Below are 13903 nucleotides of genomic sequence, written 5' to 3'. Positions count from 1 at the left end.
GCAAACTTATAAAATAAAAACTTGACTGAAAAACTGGGGCCTGGTAACAGAGGCTAACTTTCAGAGTACAGAGATCCATATTCAACTCCCAGCTCTCACATTTTCAATATGCATAGTCTTAGACAAATCTTAAAACAATTTTTATTTTCTTCATCTATCAAATTGAGTGATAATCCATAACTCATCATATTGCTGTGAATATGAAGTGTGACATTGTAGCTGAAAATAATTTGCAATATACTGCACATATAGCATGTATTTTCTATCTCCTGCTTTAGGAGATTCTTCTCAATCTCCTTATCTCTACAGTGTGAATCAAAGATGAGATCCCATTATACTGAAATGCATGTTTCAAACTAGCCAATACCTAAAATCTAGACCCTAGAACAGTAAGTCATTTGTGTAGAATTGCAGAGGTTGCAAGATAGAATCAAGAAAATAGGAAAAAAAAGGCAGGATCACCAAAAATAAATATGAGATATTATAGGTTTAATGACTAGCTTAATCAGAGCCAAACACAGTGTATATCTGGAAAGTTTTCAAGGGTATTTTCTGCCTTCAGTATCCACAATGGCAAAGAAATACCAATGTTTTATTAATTGATTATTGGATAATTGAAGGCAGTTCAGTTTTCTACTCTGCATCCTAGTTACCTAAAAAAGTGTCTAATTCAAAGGAATTTGTCTGCCAAATGAACAAATGGATCATGAATAAATGATTAAATGGAGAAAACAATGACCCAATTAATACAATCATTTAAAGCCTTAAGATTTTAAGAAGAACTACAAAATCATTCAAACATCTTTGGCACTTGACATTTGGTGAAACATTTCTGATGCAGAGGAGATAGCTAGCCCAGGAATAATGTGAACTTCTTAGAAAAATATATTGTGACCCAAGACCCATGATGCTCAGACACAGCCCAAATGTCACGAGGCTGAGGAAGACACATTATATATTAGCCAGCCATAAATTTTAGCATAAGGGCCTCTCATTTGGGCCTGAAGAGTATATAGATTATAATGACAGACCCCTTTGTACAGGGCATATTCAAGCCAAATCTTGGCTGTTACTGATGAACAAGTGGGTTCAGGAGAGTCAAAATGCCATTCTCTATGAATGGGAGTCACAGAAGAGAAATTTATCATTGTATAGCAAATCAAAGGAGGCCAAATGGCCACTTAGATTGTTTTAAAATTTTTTAATTTTGGCATTAAGAAATTTATAGAATTAATATATTTTATAACCACAGTACCTGACTGAGACTCATTTTACTAAACTTTCCCCAAGCTGCTTTCTCCGTACAGATCTATCTTGTTGCAAGGGTGATCTTCCTGATACACCCTAGGTTTAATTTATTCCATGTCCTTCCATTGCCTTTAAGATAAAGTCCAAGCTTTAACATGACATGCAAGGCTCCCATGACCTGGCTTCTTCCTTTTATCCAGTTTCATTCCTCAGTATTCTGCATCTTCAACTTCATACTCTAGTAAATCAAAAATTTTGCACCTCTTCTGAATACTCTGAGAGTTTATGCTTCAGGACCTTAAAATGCTTAGTTCCTTTGTCTGAAATGTTGTATTTTTCCATTCTCTTTTTGAAGAAAGCCTAATTAACTCTCAAGATTTAACTGAGTATCTTCTTCAGGAATTCCTCTCTGAAGTGCCTAATTTGGTGAAGCAACCTCTTCTTGTCATTTACTCCTTGTACATATATTTATCATGGCACCTGACATATTGACATTTTTTCATTACATCTTTATCTCCCTCACTAGACTTGTGTATCACCAAGGGAAAAGTGCATTCAAATTCATCTTTGGGTCTCCAGGGTTTGGTGAGTATTCAGAAATATGCTCAGTGATATTTACTGAAATTAACTCAAACAAGTGCTAAGAAATAATTTATTTTGATGAATACCATCTGGTGGCCTGAGGATTTTTTATCTTTCCTGATAAAAAATAAATAAACAAAAAATAAACACCATTAAATGTTTAACACGAAGATCACAGCCAGTGATTTTTCTGGATAACAAATTGGTTAATTTATGTTGTGGTGTAAAAGGTTACATTTCAGGACTTTCAATTATCAATAGCCATAGAGTGTTTATTCTGGATGTCATGTAAGAGTTCTGATTTACTTTTCTGTAGTGAATGTGCCTGTTTTGTTTTATTTCATTTCTTTAGAAAAGCTATTACATACGCTACAACACTCAAGAGATTATTTCTTTTTAAACTGAGCTTCTTTAATTTCATATACATAAATTGGCTATAATTCAGAGTGAAATGTGTCATTATAGCCTAACAACATTTATAAATGTTCATAGATGTTATATTATAAGCCATTCAGACACTTAAAAGAATGCATGCACATTACATTGGGCAACAAATAATGATAAAATTTATCTTTATGTTTGGCTGCACAATCTTTTTCATTCCCTGGAGTATTTTAATTCACCATTTAAACCTGGTTCTAAATCTTCTACTCAAAAATATTTCCAATGAGGCCAATCTGGGCTGACAAATAGAAGTAGGTAGGTGATTATCTGTCTGGGGGAATATGTGATTAATGTGGCACATACCTCTTAATATTTTAATCTTGTTCAGGTGTACCTAGAATAAACCACAACTTTTCAAACTATGGTTATTATTAATAATATGTTGTCTGTGGAAGTTTTGCAAGTATTCCTAGCTGCTCTTCCTAATTATTTTAGTTTATTGAATGAATACTCTCTTGTTTTTCTTGTTGCTCTTTTTCTAAGTTTACTGCAAAAACTGCACAATGCGTTGAATTGGAAATTTCAACTAGTAAGTTCTTAATCAACTGAGTAATGTAATTCCTCAACAGAATGATTCGCTGATAGTCTCTGTACTTTCTTTGAATAAGTAGTTCTTATGCTCATTCTTTTTGGAATATAAGCTAGTCACAATCTATCATGTTACAGTGGTAAAGAAGGAAACGAGTAGTTCATTTCCTTATTCATATAGAAGAGAATGTATACACAATCCTAATAAGCAAAATAAATAGGGACACAAGGGCTCTGGTGGAGTGAGGGATAAGGACTTCAACACCAGGTATACTGGCTCTTGCTTACTCTGTGGTGAACCCTGGGATTTTAAGGAGCACAAATTTAGAAAACTAAGATATCAGATCACTTTTAGTCTCAATATTAAATAGCAGATGCAAATTCATGGAAGCTTTTTTTCTACATACATAAATGTGTTGATATATCCTAGGCTCTGAATAGCAAGAAAAGTTTGGAAAACAAATCACAGAAGCAAAAGGCTTTAGGCATAATGTTATCTTCCCATTAAGATCACCACTGTCTCTATAATCTTCATTCATCTTTTAGGTTTTTGTCTTTGAGGTGTTAACCCTTTATGAGCAGTTAAGCTTATGAGCACCTTTATAAAGATAATTTCCTAGATACTATGACATGTCATTTGAGAACTAAATTGTACTGATAATGACCTGCTGTATCCTTCTTCCTAGATATCTGACACAGCTGTCATATTCAAACTTTCCATAGGTTATTACGTCAACTTCGCCTCATATATTAACTTGTTTGTGTGTATGTGTGTACATATATATGTACATATTGACACTACCTTTAACACAATTACCCAATTTAGAAGCTTAGGGGTCATCCTGATTTCCTCAAACACCGCCTTTGCCTGCTCAAATATCTACATAGACACATTACTGAAACTTAAGGACGGCCACTGTAAGAAACTTTCACCTCTTTGTTTTCCATTCTAATTTATACCATTTCTGTTCTTCATTAGCTCCTGCCCATGCAGAAGTTGCAATAAATCACCTAACCTACAATTAATTCTAATTTACTTAAATACTTCCTATTATTGGATATTTATTTAATCTTATTTTTTCACAATTATGAATAACATTTATGCAGAAAATCTACATTTCCCATTGGTTCCTCATGAAAGCCTATTAGGATTTATGTAACAGTACAGTACTGACTTAATCTGCATTTTCAAAAAGTAAAATGTATTCTCAAAAATAGTGGCTATTTATTAATTTGTTTTGGACTATAAAACAAAGGTTACATCAATTAGTAGAATAATATTGTACATGTTCCAAATATAAATCAAATACTCAAAAGTATGATCACAAGCTCAAATAAACCTGAAATGTTATTTGTTTACTGTCAGGATGTTCTGTATAAATATTAAAATTTTATCAACTTTCACATAAAAATATACTCTAATATAACAGCTGAGCACTGAATTTGCCTAATCCAACTACGTCTTTGTGGTTGTAGCTATAAATCCAAATAACGTAATCAGAATGTGATACTTTTTAGGAGGAGAGAGAGTTTATCAAGATTATGCCAAAATTACGGTTCATGTAACAGGGTCAATGATCATATGGGCCATGCAAAATAGAAAACTTGAATATGACTAAATTTGGAATAGAAGATTATAAATTAGAATTTTAGAAGGTTGTAAATTAGAATTTTTAATTAATGAGTGGTAGATCTTTGAGAATTCAAGTATACTTTGAATATGCAGTTCTAATATGTAAATGTGAAGTTGAAGGAGCTATATGAGACTGAGGTATGCATTTCTGGATCATCTACATGGGTTATTCTTTGTTTTCTCCCTTCCCACCCCCTACATGAGTTAATTTTTAAAGCCATGATTGTGAATGAGACCATTTAGGGAGAGAATACATCCTGAAATAATCTGTAAAAATATAAGTAAATGGGCATGATGTAATGAGACAAAATGCAGGAAGCAAACGTTTACATTTTATAGGGATCAGATACATAAATGTTTATATATGTGTGGCACACAAGAGAAAGGATTGTGTATAAAGAAAAAGATTTTATTAAATTCATTAACGTAAAAGTAAGACTTCTGTAAATATTTGTGGAGAATACATATTTTTAATTCTCCTTTGCTTATTTTTGCAATTCTCCCACATTGTTATAAATGTATATTATTTTAATAATTAAACAATATCATTATAAGTGAGGAAAAAATATTTGTCATTTCATATAAAAAAGGAGATACCTGGAGTGATAAAATAAAAGAGTGCAAAACAGTGTGATGATCCTTAAAATGTAAGGTTTTATATGAAAAAGGAAGATTAATTCAAACATATGATACAGGTTTACCTGTACAGATAGTGTGTGGTTAGGTTCCAGACCACAGCAATAAAGCAAATATTGCAATAAAGCAAGTCAAGTTACTTTTATTTCCCAGTACATATAAAAGTTATGCTTACACCTTACTGTAGTCTAACCATACAACAGATGTCTATAAAGACAATGTACATACCTTAACTAAAATAAACTTCATTGCTAAAAAATGCCAACCATCATCTGACTTTTCAGTTAGTTGTAATCTTTTTTGCTGGCATAGGCTTTCAACTCCATGTCGACGCATGTTGACTGATCAGGGAGGGCAGTGGTTGCTGAGGCTTAGGGTGGCTAGGGCAGTAATATTTTGAAAATAATCCTTTGGTGTGAGCAGTAGATCTCAATCATGGGATTAAAATATTCAGTAAACCATGTTGTAAATAGATGTGCTGTCATCCAGGCTTTGTTGTTTCATTTATACAGCACAGGCAGAGTAGATTTAAGGGTTCAAGGGCTTTTAGAATAGTAAATGAGCATCAGCTTCAGCTGAAAGTCACCGGCTGCATTTGCCTCTATCAAGAGAGTCAGCCTGTCCTTTGAAGCTAGCATTGACTTCTCATCTCTAACCATGAAAGTCCTAGATCACATTTTCTTCCAACAGAAAGCTATTTCATCTATATTGAAAATATGTTATTCAGTGAAGCCACCTTTATTAATTATCTTAGCTAGATCTTCTGAATAACTTATTTCGGTTAATACATTAGTACCTGCACAGCTTCCCCTTGCACCTTTATGTTGTGGAGAGGGTATCTTTCCTTAAACTTCAAGAACCAACCTCTGCTAACTACAGACTTTTCTTCCGCAGCTTCCTCGTGTCTCTCAGCCTTCACAGAATTGAAGAGAGCTTGTGCCTTACTCTGGATTAGGTTTCGGCTTCGGGGAATGTTTTGGCTAGTCTGGTCTTCTATTCAAATCACTCAAACTTTCTTCATATTAACAGTAAGGATGCTTTGCTTTCTTAGCATTCATGTGCTCACTGGAGCAGCTCTTTAATTTCCCTCAAGAACTTTTCCTTTGCATTCACAACTTGGCTAACTGTATGGACAAGAACTCTAAGCTTTCAGCCTATTTTGGCTTTTGACATGCCTTCCTCACTAAAATTAACCATTTCTAACTTTTGATTTAAAGTAAGAGGTTTGCAACTCTTCCTTTCACCTGACTACTTGGAGGCCATTGTAGGGTTACTAGTTGGCCTAATTTCAATATTGTGTCTCAGGGAACAGGGAAGCCCAGCAGGGAGAGACCTAATAGGAACAGAGAGAGATGGGAACAGCTGGTTGGTGAAGCAGTCAGAACATATATAACATCTATAAATTAAGTTCATACTTTATATGGGTGCAGTTGTGGGATCCAAAAGCAATTACAGTAGTAATATCAAAAATCACTGATCACAGATCACCATAACAAATATAATAATAATGAAAATTTTGAAATATTATGAGAATTGCCAAAATGTGACAGAGACACAAAGTGAACAAACACTGTTGGAAAAATGACACCAACAGACTAGCCTGATGAAGGGTTCACAATAAAGCAAGGTATGCCTTACAGATTTTGAAACAAATCATATGTAATCCTTAACTACTACTGATTGGGAAACTTGCAGGAGAGGGCGCAGAGAGCATAAAGAGAAATCCAGGTAGCAAAATTATGGACACAAAATAATTTTTAAAATGCAAAAAGAGGAATATGGCATTTTCAGAAAGCAATCAAAGAAGGATAAAATAATGGAAAGCTATTCTGTATTTTTAGAGAAGAATAAGTAATATTGTCAGTTCTGTCAAGATGTCACCATACTGTAGTCTAACCATACAACAGATGTTCACACTTGATCTATAGATTCAATGCATTCCCAATCAAAATGCCAGCAAGTTATTTTATCATTATCAACAAAATGACTACAGAATTTATATACAGAGACAAAATAACCTGAGTAGCCAATTCAACAATGAAGGAGAAGGACTGAAGAAGAAGTGGAGGACTGACAACACTTTAAAACTTAATATAAAGCTATAGTAATCAAGAGAATATGTGGATGAAAGAATAGACGTACTAATGGAACAGAAGAGAGAGCCTGGAAATCAGCCTATACAAAGACAATCAACTTATCTTAGACAAAGAAGCAAAGATAATACAATTAAGACAATCATTTCAACAATTGTTGCCAGAACAACAGGACATCCACATGCAAAAAAATTTAGACACAGAGACCTTGTATATCTTACAAAAATTAAGCCAGATTGTCCTCTGAAAGACAATTTGGTGGTTTTTTATAAAACTAAACACTCTTATCATACAATCTGGCCATCACACTCCTTGGTATTTAACCGAATGAACTGAAAACCTGTGTTCATACCAAAAAACATACACATGAATGTTTAATAATAGCTTAATTCATATTCATTTTTCATATAATCATATTTGTGTGTTTATAGCAGCTTTATTTTTGTTTTGACATTCCAAATAATGGAAGCAACCAAGATATCCTTCAGTATGTGACTGGATAAATAAAATTCCAGACAATGGCATATTATTGAGCACTAAAAATAGCAGAAACTGTCGAACCATGAAGAGACACGGAAGAACCTTTAATGAATTTTTCTAAGTGAAAGGAGCCAACCTTAAAAAGCTACAAACTTTAAGATTCCAACTATATGACATACTGGGAAAGACATAACTATGGAGACAGTGAAAAGGTCAGTGATTACCAGGGTTTAGGAATGATGCAGGGATGAGTAAACAGAGAGCAGAGGATTTTTCAGGACCGTGAAATTATGCTGATATGATACTACAGTGGTAGATGTATGTTATGATACATTTGTCCAAACCTATATAATGTATAACACTAAGTGAACCATAATATAAAGTAGGCATATTAGAGGATAATTATGTGTCAGTGCAGGTTCATTGAGTATAAAAAATGTACTGCTGTGGTGTGGGATGTTGATAGTGTAGGGGTTGTGCATTTATAGGGGAAAGCATATATGGGAACTCTGGGTACTTTCCACTTGCTTTTGCAATGATCCTAAAACGACTCTTTTAAAGTTCTATTAAAAATTAGAGAAAGAAAGAAAGAAATCAGAGGATAAGTGAAAACAGGAAGAATAAAGCATTTACATTTTTTATCTCACAGACGATGCCAGGAGGAAGTTCCAGGAATCTATTCCTCTACCAAAAACCTTATTTAGGTCAAGAATCATCTGAATCAACTATTTAAATTATAAAAACCCTTAAATCTAGTTGAACATTTGCAGCATCCAAAAGAGTGGCTGATGCAAAAAGAGAGGTTTGAAAATTTTGACAAATTTTGGCACTGAGTAGTGGGTACAATATCCCAACCCCTAGCCTAGCAGTAGGCAGCTGTTGGGACTGTGGCCCACATGAGGATTTCTTATGACAAACTGGACAATAGGGACACTGTCATACACAAACTGAGGCCATGGGTTTTGATATGCCCGATTCTTCAATGAGGGATGGCACAGAGGCTATTGTTTCAACTCTCACCAGCTCAAGTGGCCTTCCTAGCAGTGTTGATCAAAGGGATTTAAAGAAATTGAGGGCCTTTACTTCTTCCCTTTTTTTTTCTAGTTCAGGCATTCAAGTAAATCTCTTTCACATCACAGAGTGATCATGGAGAAAATAGAACAGAAACTTCAGTAACCATACATGACAAGAAATACAGTCTCTACAAAAAATAGTTTAGAAAAGTCACTAAACAGAATACCATAGCCTTCAGCAAGAAAAAATGGCAATCTCTGGGGAATGGAGAGGATCTGATTTCTAGTTACCATATTACAATATCCAAAATTCACAATTCTCAACAAGAAACTATAAGGCATATAAAAAACAGGAAATTTTGGTTAATTCACAGGAAAACAAAGTGACAGAAATCATCCCTGAGGAAGCCCAGTCATTCTGCTTGCTAGACAGATTTTACATTATCTGTATCAAAAATGTTCAAATCGATGGAGGAAATAATGGATTAAAAAAATATAAAGCAAATATGGAGGACACTATAAGAGCAAGTAGGGAATATCAATAAAGAGAGAGAAATTATAAAAATGAACCAAATAGAAATTCAGAAGTTGAAAGTATAGTAGCTGCAATAAAATATTCAATAGAGGGTGTCAAGAGAAGATTTTGAGCAGGCAAAAAAAAAAAAATCTGCAAACTTAAAGTTACAGCAACTAAAATTACCCAGTCAGTGAAGCAAAAGCAAACAAAAAAATTGAAGAAAAATCGAGAGCCTATGATAACTATGAGACAGCATCAAGCATACTAACATCAGTACTAACATTAAGGGAGTCCAGAAGAAAAGAAAGAAAAGGGGGAAACATTTGAATAATGACCAAAATATTATTTAATGCAAAACATCAATCTACACAAGAAGCTCAATGAACCCCAAGCAGGATAATCTTAAAAAAATCTACACTGAGACACATTATAATCAAATTGTCAGTTGGTATCAATTTATACTAGATTGTTGTAAATTTAAGGTATTAACTGTATTCCTCAAAGATAACTGAAAGAATATGTAAACACAAAGATAACTGAAAGAATATGCAGAAAAGGAAATGAAGAGTGAACAAAAACGTGCACTATGAAAAAATTCAATAAAACACAAAATGAGGCAGTACTCGAAGTGAGGAAGACAGTATTTATGACATACAAAGAACAAATCCACAGTGTCAAAAGTCCTTCAATATATGCTACTTATTTTAAATGTAAATAGATTACATTCACCAAGTAAATGGCAGAGACTGGCAGAACAGATGAAAACAACATGATCCAACTATGTACCACCTACGAGACTCATTTTAGGTACCAAAGCACTAACAGGGTAAAAGTGAAAAGATAGGAGAAGATATTCCATATGAATAGCAACCGTAACAGCTGAAGAGGTTATATTAATATTGCACACAATAAATCATAAGATTGAAATTGTTATAAGAGAAAGTTAAATCATTTTATATTGATAAAGGGATCAATCCATAAAGATAATGTAACAACTAGAACTATAACCAGTGAAAAACGAAAAAACAAAATATATGAAGCAAACAGTAACAAAACAGAAAGGGAGTGATATTTCTACAATGATATTTGGAGACTTCAATAACTCATTTTCAATAATGGATAGATTACCTAGTCACTGATAAATAAAGAAATTACAAATTGTTGTATTTATATAAAACGGAATATTACTCAATGAAAAAAGGAAATAAAGTACTGATACATATTACAGTGTGGATGGACCATAAAATCCTTACACAAAGTCTCAGAAGTGAGACACAAAAGGTGTCTCATGTGATATTATCCAGAATAGACAAATACACAAAGACAGGAAAGAGATTAGAGGTTACCAGGGGACTGGGGAACAGGGTGGCAATTACTTAATGGGTATGGGCTGTATGGGTGACTTTAGTTTTGAAGCTAGAGTGAAGTATGGTTGCACTACATTGTAAATACTCTAAATGCCACCTAAGTGTACACTTTCAATAACTCTGATATGTCTAACACTAATATCTTTTTTCATAAGCCATTTGCAGAGGGATTTGCATTTCATGTGGAGAAAACATTCTCATGGCTTACCTTGATCTGCGTGTGCATGAAAATGACTATTATGGAACTAGAGGAAATACAGGAATATGGTATAACTTATAACACAAAGGTATCTAGTTCATACATTTTTATTTATCTGTTCTTATTTAAACAATTTCATCTACAGGTTTTGAGCATTTTGCTGGGAAATTTAGCAAAATGTATTGAGTTAATACATTCACCTCTATGCTATATTCTGAAAATACTAAGTGAAAATGTATTTAAGTATCTTTTCTTCAAGGAGCCTAGTGTGAGTTAGACTAAAACATGTCAGGCACAAACATTATGCATCTATCCAAAATATGTGATGAGAAAATGCATGTTAAAATAAACATATGTATTATAATATTTTATATACACATGTGCATTTCTAAGAAAAGTTAGGGGAAGAAATTATTATCTCAGCCTCAATGATTGACTTCCACAATACTCCAACAAGAGGTCCTTTTAAGCTGAGCCTTGAAATTCAATGAGGTTTATCAATGGCAAAATTAATATTAAAAACAAGAAAAAGCACATTCTAATTGAATGGTCGAAGCAAACTCTGAATTTCATCCTTGGGGTGGTCATGAGTGTTGGGGTCAAGGATTTATAAAAACGTTTTGGGTGGGAAAGAGATCATGTGGCACCCTCAAGTGCCACTCAAGTGGCAGCCTCAAGAACTGGAAGGACCTGGTCTCTCTTATGTAAATTTTTATTACAATTTCACGTACATAAAGAGAAGTGCACAGTATGATGAAAATTCACATAGAAAAACTCAAATATGGATGATTCTTTTCTTTTAAATGGTGTTCCAGAGGCTGTGGGAAGAATGCGGTGGAAGCAAGAAAATTCAGAGCAGCAACCAGAAGGAATATTCGTTAAAGACCATGGCGATCATCCCAACAAGCAGTGCTATGGGTCTGAACAGAACCATGAACAAAACATGCAAGGAAAGTAATACAGTATATCAACAGTGAATTCATCTAGTTTAAAGTCATCAGTGACTAGTTAATATAGAGCAAAGGCACCCAGTGGCCAAATGCGGCTATTGAACCCTTGGAATGTGTGGTCCTTCCAAATTGATATGCCTGTAAATGTAACATACACACTGGATTTCAAAAGAGTTTTCCCTTCTGCTTCAATGAGCTCAACCACATCCCCCAGTAAAGATACTGGTTTTCACAGCTACACCTCCAGAGCCAGGGTGGAAAGGATGGCATCTACCCCTGGCAAGAACACCATCTTTTCCTGCTCTTTTAACACAAAGTTCAGGAGTTTCTCATGAAGAAGCACTTATTCTGCTGCACATTTTGGTCGATTTTTAGAGCACTGAAATGGCTATTTTTTATAGCATTGTCTGGTTTCTCTTTGTGGGGGAGAATATTTGCATGCCTCCTGACTTCATGCTGGAAGTGGCCTCTCAAAGCCATTAAGTTTTACTTAGGCAAACAAACTTAAATCAAGAGCCTAAATTTCAGTGGTGGTTTCCCTTTATTTAAAAAATTAAATAAAAATAACAAACAAATAAATATTAATAAATAAATAAACAGAAGTAAAGAGAAGAATTTCCAGGGAGCAATTTGGAACCAAAAGTGAACTGTAAACTGCAGGATGACAATAGAGGGTCATTATGGCAATTTAAATTTTAAAGCCCTTACAGTAGGTACTTTTATTCCCTGATGTGGCAAAAGTATAATATTTTTCTCCAACTATTAGCAGGAGTACTTGAATGATTTTAAAAGCCTTCTATTTGCCACTGCATAATGGACAATAATATTGAAACATTTTGCATGTGCTTTAAAGCTACATTGTCCTGACACTTTTTTTTTATTAAGATATAATTGATACACAATCTTACGAAGGTTTCACATGAGCAACATTGTGGTTACTACATTCACCCATATCAAGTACCCCCTTACGCCCCGTTGCTGTCACTGTCCATCAGCATTGTAAGATGCTATACAGTCACTACTTGTCTTCTCTGTGCTCCACTGTCTTGCCCATGACCCCCCTACGTTATGTGTGTTAATCATAATGCCACTCAATCCCCTTCTCCTTCGCTCCCCACCCACCCTCACGAAACCCTTCCCTTCGGTAATCACTAGTACCCATGAGTCTGTGAGTGTGAGGCTGCCGCTGTTTTATTGCTTCAGTTTTGCTTTGTTGTCATATTATACAAATGAGGGAAATCATTTGGTATTTGTCTTTTGCCTCCTTGGCTACGTTTATTCTTAGGTATTTTATTCTTTTTGATGCAATTGTGAATGGAATTGTTTTCCTGATTTCTCTTTCTGCTAGTTCATCGTTGGTATATAGGAATTCAACATACTTCTGTGTATTAATTTTGTATCCTGTAACTTTCCTGAATTCAGTTATTAGTTACAGTAGTTTTGGGGTGGATTGTTTAGAGTTTTATGTACAGTATCATGTCATCTGCAAACAGTGACAGTTTAAATTCTGCCTTACCAATCTGGATGCCTTTTATTTCTTTGTGGTGTCTGATTGCTATGGCTAGGACCTCCAGTACTATGTTGAATGAAAGTGGGGAGAGTGGGCATCTTTGTCTTATTCCCAATCTTAGAGGAAAAGCTTTCACCTTTTTGCTGTTAACTATGATGGCTGTGGGTTTTTCATATATGGCCTTGATTATGTTGAGGTACCTGCCCTTTATACCCATTTTGTTGACAGTTTATACCAGGAAAGGACATTGAATTTTGTCCAATGCTCTTTCAGCATCTATGGAGATGATCATGTGATTTTTGTCCTTCTCTTTGTTGATGTGATAGACGATGTTGGATTTTCAAATATTGGACCATCCTTGCATTTCTGAAATAAATCCCACTTGATCATGATGAATCATCTTTTTGATCTATCATTGAATTAGGTTTGCTAATATTTTGTTGGGCATTTTTGCTTCTATGTTCATCAGGGATATTGGTCTGTAATTTTCTTTTTTTGTGGTGTCTTTGCCTGGTTTTGATATTAGAGTGATGCTGGCCTCATCAAATGAGTTTGGAAGTATTCCCTCCTCTTCTAATTTTTGGAAAACTTTTAAGGAGTATAGGTATTAGGTCTTCACTAAATGTTTGATAAAATTCAGAGGTGAAGCCATTTGGTTCAGGGGTTTCATTTTTAGGTAATTTTTTGATTAACAGTTCAATTT

The sequence above is a fragment of the Manis javanica genome, chromosome 1 (genome assembly GCF_040802235.1).
Source record: "Manis javanica isolate MJ-LG chromosome 1, MJ_LKY, whole genome shotgun sequence".
NCBI classification, from domain to species: Eukaryota; Metazoa; Chordata; class Mammalia; order Pholidota; family Manidae; genus Manis; species Manis javanica.
Note: the sequence above shows the minus strand (reverse complement) of the source record.